This window comes from Pelecanus crispus, chromosome 7 (genome assembly GCF_030463565.1).
Source record: "Pelecanus crispus isolate bPelCri1 chromosome 7, bPelCri1.pri, whole genome shotgun sequence".
NCBI classification, from domain to species: domain Eukaryota; kingdom Metazoa; phylum Chordata; class Aves; order Pelecaniformes; family Pelecanidae; genus Pelecanus; species Pelecanus crispus.
The window spans coordinates 20,592,352-20,598,765 of NC_134649.1; positions in this window are offsets into that span (position 1 = coordinate 20,592,352).

Here is a 6,414-nt window from a genome sequence, read left to right on the forward strand (position 1 = left end):
GTTATGCAACTCGTCTTTACCTCATGGCTGGGGGCAGAAGGGAGGGGAGCTCACTCAACATTACCTTTCTACTTTTCCAGTCTGATGTGTGGTGGTGCATGAATTTGCAGAGCCCTCTGTAAAGCGGAGGCATCTTGTTTTGGTCTTTGGCTCAGAGCACTATCTCTTATGAGATGCTGTGTTGTGGTACTGACTGAGTATCAGGAATAATGTGGCCAGCAGGACTAGGGAAGTGATCATGCCCCTGTACTCAGCACTGGTGAGGCCACACCTGCAATACTGTGTCCAGTTTTGGGCCCCTCAATACAAGAAGGACATTGAGGTGCTGGAGCGTGTCCAGAGAAGGGCAATGAAGCTGGTGAAGGGTCTGGAGAACAAGTCTTATGAGGAGCGGCTGAGGGAACTGGGGTTCTTTAGCCTGGAGAAGAGGAGGCTGAGGGGAGACCTTATCGCTCTCTACAACTACCTGAAAGGAGGTTGTAGCGAGGTGGGTGTTGGCCTCTTCTCCCAAGTAACTACCAATAGGACAAGAGCAAATGGCCTCAAGTGGTGTCAGGGGAGGTTTAGGTTGGATATTAGGAAAAATTTCTTTACGGAAAGAGTGGTCAAGCATTGGAAGAGGCTGCCCAGAGAGGTGGTGGAGTCCCCATCCCTGGAGGTGTTCAAAAAATGTGTAGACGTGGTACTTTGGGACATGTTTTAGTAGGCATGGTGGTGTTGGGTTGATGGCTGGACTGATGATCTTAGAGGTCCTTTCCAACCTTAATGATTATACCCTATTTTTACTTTCATTAAAAAATAATCCAGCCACCAAACCAGGAAACATGAAATTAATTATTACTCTACCCTTAATTTGTTTAGTGGTGGACTTGGTAATGTTAGGTTAATGGTTGGACTGGATGATCTTAAAGGTCTTTTCCAACCTAAATGATTCCATGATTCTATGACTGAGCAATAATGATGGGAGATAAAGTTGAGAATATTTCACTGTGATTGTGTTCTGAAGCACACTAAAATGGGGTTTGTAAGGCAAATAGAGGAGAAGCATTAAATGTTAGCTCTCTTCATCTGTTGCATTTACGCAAATAATGGCATTACCCCTCTAGCGAAAGATCCCTCACTTTTTTTCATTACAATCTTTGATTTGGCAGCCTGTCCTAGGTTCCACTTTATCAGGGACTCAGATCTTTCCCTGTCATTAGAGTGGAGCTGAGGAGCTAAGACACTGAATGGAGGAATGGAGAAGATGTGATGACTATATGAAGGATGTGCAACAAGAATTGGCATCTGATATAGGCTCCAACAAATTGCCTTGTCACCTGCCAGGATGGTGACCCCTGCCACCACATGAAAAGCACAAATGTTATCCTATGTCATGAAAAGTTACCTAGTAAAGCTGTATGAAATAATAAAAGAATCTCAAAGGCAAAACCTTTTCTGTGGTCATTGCTGTGACTAACAGCGTTTCTCTGTACTCATTTAAAAACATGTTGAGGATTTGCTTGTGTGGGGGGAGATGCCACCTGCAGGTGCAGAACAAATTTCGACCAAAAGTTTCCAGCAAACCTAAAATGTGAATTCATGGCGCTCTCAGGTGGGGTTTATATAACAACTAAATAATAGGTATACACTTGTGAGTCACTATATTTGTCCTGTCTGCACACACTGGAAAGCCCAAAAGTGTGGTTAAAAAAAGGCTCAAGCAAACAAGTCAAGAAGCAGAGTACAGCAAAGTGAGGCATTCTGCTAAAGATGGAACACAGCTTTCTCCATTGCTTCGCACTCCTGGATCCTGCCAGAAATACTCCTCAGAATAACAGGATCATTTTTGTTGCTGGCCGCTGCTCTGTCTGCTTCATTCACCACACATGGTCATGGAGTTGGCTCAAGAGCTTAAATGTGAGAGACTGAAGGAGTAGCCAGACAAAAGTCTTGCTATAGGGAAGATAGAGGCATTCAGATACATCAGTTCTGGCCTTGTCTAGGTTCTAAGCTGGCAGGTTAGAAAGGTACCAGGAGTTGCCATGCTGGATTTCAGTTTCTGACTGTGCGACTGACTTCCTCCTGCTTAATTTCTGTCTCTGCACCTTTGTAAATATCTGTAGATGCTGCATACTTTCCACATTGCAGCCAGCCAGACCCATAAAGCAGTATGAACTGGGGAGGTTTAGAAAAATGGCCTCACCACTGTTTCCTCCTTCCACTGGTGCAATTGTGCTCTTTGCTCTGAGCGTAAAGGTTCACTGCAGCTGATGCTGCTGCACAGAGGATGAATGCAAAGGCCTTTTGTCACCACTCCACTAGCTTCATCAACACAGGATGGCTGGCTAGAATCAGACCAGAAGTCCTTTCATTTCTCTTGCAGTGTCTACGTGGCTGAGGGATGTTAGGTGCTCATTAACTTCTATGCAACTCTAGTTCTCCTTCTATTATAAACCAAAACCAAATAACTAAGCCAAGTCTGCTTGTGACTGGAAAAAAAAAAAAAAAGAAAAAAAAAAGAAAAACAAACCCAAAAATTCATTTTACAGTGTCTTCCAAAATATCTTTAAGCTGTCTGGAGTGACTCACTGATGTCTGCTACACATCAAGAGAGCTACAGGTGTATTTTAAAATAAAACTAGAGAAACGAATATTAACTCTTCTTCAACCTCAGCTCTAGATGTATTTATGGCTTAGTGTTCTGGGTTCAGACTGTTCTAAATCAACAGGAGCACCTATGCTTAAGCAACTACACAGGATGATTAAAATAGCCATCTCCTCATGTTGAGCTTGCAGAATGGGCTCTGCTCATGCAGAAACTCAAGGCAAGCTGTGCTCCAAGCAGTACTTTATTAGGATTGGAGACATTAAAAGCTTGCTTGGTTTGTCTTGCTGGTAAACACTTTGCCAGTCATATGTTGCCTTTAAAAGCCAATGTGAAAGAAGTCAGTGTTGCAGTTTTCCAGAAATGTAAATCTATTAATAGTGACTGCAAAAGCCAGGGAGTTAGGGATAGGGGAAGAGGGAGAGGGAAACGGGAGCCAGTTCTTTGCATGAAGGCATAAAAAATGGGTGTGTTTAAAATGAAATGTATTCTGCTTATATTTTAATAATATGTTCCAAAAATCTTTAAAAATATTAACTGTCATCCAGGAATGCAGGGAGTCCACATCTTCTGACCCGTACTCCCTTTGGGAAGGCAAAGCATCAGTGGTGCAGCTGCTGGTTTGAAACCTCTCCACAATGGGATTTTTCATGCAGCCCCTGGAACATGGGGCTGTTGGAGTTCTCTCACCAGCTTGTTTACTGCAGCAGTCTTGTGTCCCAAGCTGCAATGTGGTATTTCAGATGTAGCGATAACCACATTATCATAGCAAATAAGGTAAAAGGAGACCAGCATAACCCAGCACTGTAGATTGTAAGCATTCCTGAATAGCCTTTCTTATTACAGAACTGTGAACTGCTGCAAACCATTTGCTTACAGAGGTGCTGCTGGGAATGGGAATAACTTCTTCACTGACAGGCAACGCATGAAGAGTTAGAATCATAGAATCATAGAATCATCTAGGTTGGAAAAGACCTTTAAGATCATCCAGTCCAACCATTAACCTACACTACCAAGCCCACTCTAGACTAATCAAGGGTAGACCAGACTAAACCATATCCCGAAGTGCCACATCTACCCGTTTTTTAAACGCCTCCAGGGATGGTGACTCCACCACCTCTCTGGGCAGCCTGTTCCAATGCCTGACCACCCTTTCCGTAAAGAAATTTTTCCTAATTTCCAGTCTAAACCTCCCCTGGCGCAGCTTAAGCCCATTTCCTCTTGTCCTATCGCTAGCTACTTGGGAGAAGAGACCAACACCCACCTCACTACAACCTCCTTTCAGGTAGTTGTAGAGAGCGATAAGGTCTCCCCTCAGCCTCCTCTTTTCCAGGCTAAACAACCCCAGTTCCCTCAGCCGCTCCTCATAAGACTTGTTCTCCAGACCCTTCACCAGCTTCGTTGCCCGCCTCTGAACACGCTCCAGCACCTCAATGTCTTTCTTGTATTGAGGGGCCCAAAACTGGACACAGGATTCCAGGTGTGGCCTCACCAGCGCCGAGTACAGGGGGACAATCACCTCCCTGCTCCTGCTGGCCACAGCATTCCTGATACAAGCCAGGATGCTGTTGGCCTTCTTGGCCACCTGGGCACACTGCTGGCTCATGTTCAGCCGGCTATCTACTAACACCCCCAGGTCCTTTTCGGCCAGGCAGCTTTCCAGCCACTCCTCCCCAAGCTTTTCCACATTAGCTGCACAAATCTCTCCAGGTGATAGTAAGTCAGATGGATTTTTAATTTCACTTTTAATCTCAGCCCATAATTTCAGCCCTTCATAATGTATCTTCATAATCCCTGATGACTTGCAGCCAGCTAAGTAAATATAACCTCAAACTGCTAAAACTCGGAAATGTTTGTAGGTCTCTCTGAGAACAGAGTAATTTGCAAACAATATAAGCAGCCTGTGCCAACAAGACATACAAAAAGTACACAATACATACTTGCAGGAAGAAGTAAAGTCTGCAGGTAGTCCTAACCCTTACCTTCCTTGTACATAGGTACATTGTGGTTTCATATTGCTAATAGTTTTACAGCACCATCAAAAATATCTGCTCATTTTCCCACATGACAACGTGATATACCAGTTCTCTTTCTGTAGTTAACAGCCTGGGTTGACTCTAGACATTAGCAAAATAGCTGCCTGGAATAGCACCCTGCTGGCAGCAGAAATGCCTATGCCACAACCCTAGACAACCAGTCTGGCTGTGGCTATTGTTGGTGTTCAGGCAGAAGGAGACAGGATGGGTATGGCAAAGTTGGGAGTCAGACTGATCAGCAACCCAGCAACTGAAGTTGCTGTTTTTCAGGTTTTTTTCTTTCCTTCCTGTCTTCACGGCTGGAGTGGCTCTGTTCCAGCCTTTTATCCTAGGAATGGCAAAATGCAGTGTTGTCTATGCCGATGAGAAGCTGTAAAGAGAAGTCAGGCTTGTTAACCTCTGGTTCCTTAAAGACTGTAGTGAGGAGCTTTACCTTCATGCAGAAATACTGATAGCAATGGTGTAAAGCTTAAGCCCTGAATCTGGGAGCAAGATTCATGATTACATGCCATGCTTATGAGTACCTAAATGCTCTGGCTATTTAGATGAGCTTTTTGATCTACTACAGCTGTTACATTTACCCATCAAAAGAAAATTATCCTACATTCAGCAAGTATGTCTTGGTTAATCTGTACTTCAAAGTTTTGGCCCTCCTGTACCTGAAAGATGTTGAGCCTGCCATTTTCCCTTGGGCTTGCATAAAGTGGCATTAAGTGAGACAAAGGAGAATTGGGTGTCGTGAATTAAACGCCCTTTTTTTTTTTAAACTACACTGCACACCATACAATTTTAAGAATTTCTTGGGCTTGGATACTCAGTCATGTTTACAAGAGTAAAATCTCATTATGCTCTAAATGCAGGCCTAGCAGTCTCTCCCAACTTTAAATAACCATGCTTAGGATAAAGACAGTACAGCAATTAAGTCTCACATTGCTTAGGCTTCAGTAATTTTTAGGACACAATGGAACATTCAAAGTGATCTTCTACTGAAACAATAATAATTTAATGAAAGGATCACTATGATGAGATTCCTGCATGATTTTTCTGGCTGTTTGCTACTTTACAAAAATGTGCTAACATGCAGTAGGGATAGATGGTGATTAGTCATCTGTTTTTAGCCTATGCTACGTTGCTTGTATGTTTGAACTGTGGGAAGTGGTTCAAATGAAATATGGAATGATGTTGATAGGGATATGTGAATCAGTGAAGACATCAGAATGTAGTTATGCGGCTTCTGCTTAACTATCTTTAAGTGACTAGTGATGGGGCAAGGAGGGACCACAAAATACAGCAGGCCTTACCAAGCTTACTCATTTACTGACTGGAACATCTATTCTGGTCCCTGCTATTAAAGCACACTTTTAACAGAAGGGAATCATAGTAATGAAAGGTTTTACTGCAGTTGTGTGTCACCTTAGATTCTTTTATACACACAGATCTCAGAACATACAGAAATGCGTGTTAACGTGGTACAGTTTTACAGTGAATTGGGGATGGCTGCATTATGTGAGCGTGGATGAGTTACTAAGCACTTCCTGAGGGAGTGCAAATAAATTGTTTTTCATGGTGCACCATAAATTCCTGGCCACACAGGCATTACAGAAATCAGCCTGGGTAAATTCTGGAGTCTAGCAGGTAAAGAAGTAGTAATGTAGACCTGTAGATACTTTTAAATAGTTGCCTTAGTTATATTGAGTCTAATTGTACAAGGCTCTGAGTGAAAGAAATAATAGGCATTGCAGATTTAAAATTCTATAAAAGGTCTTCTGATAGTTTTCTTGAATGTGAATT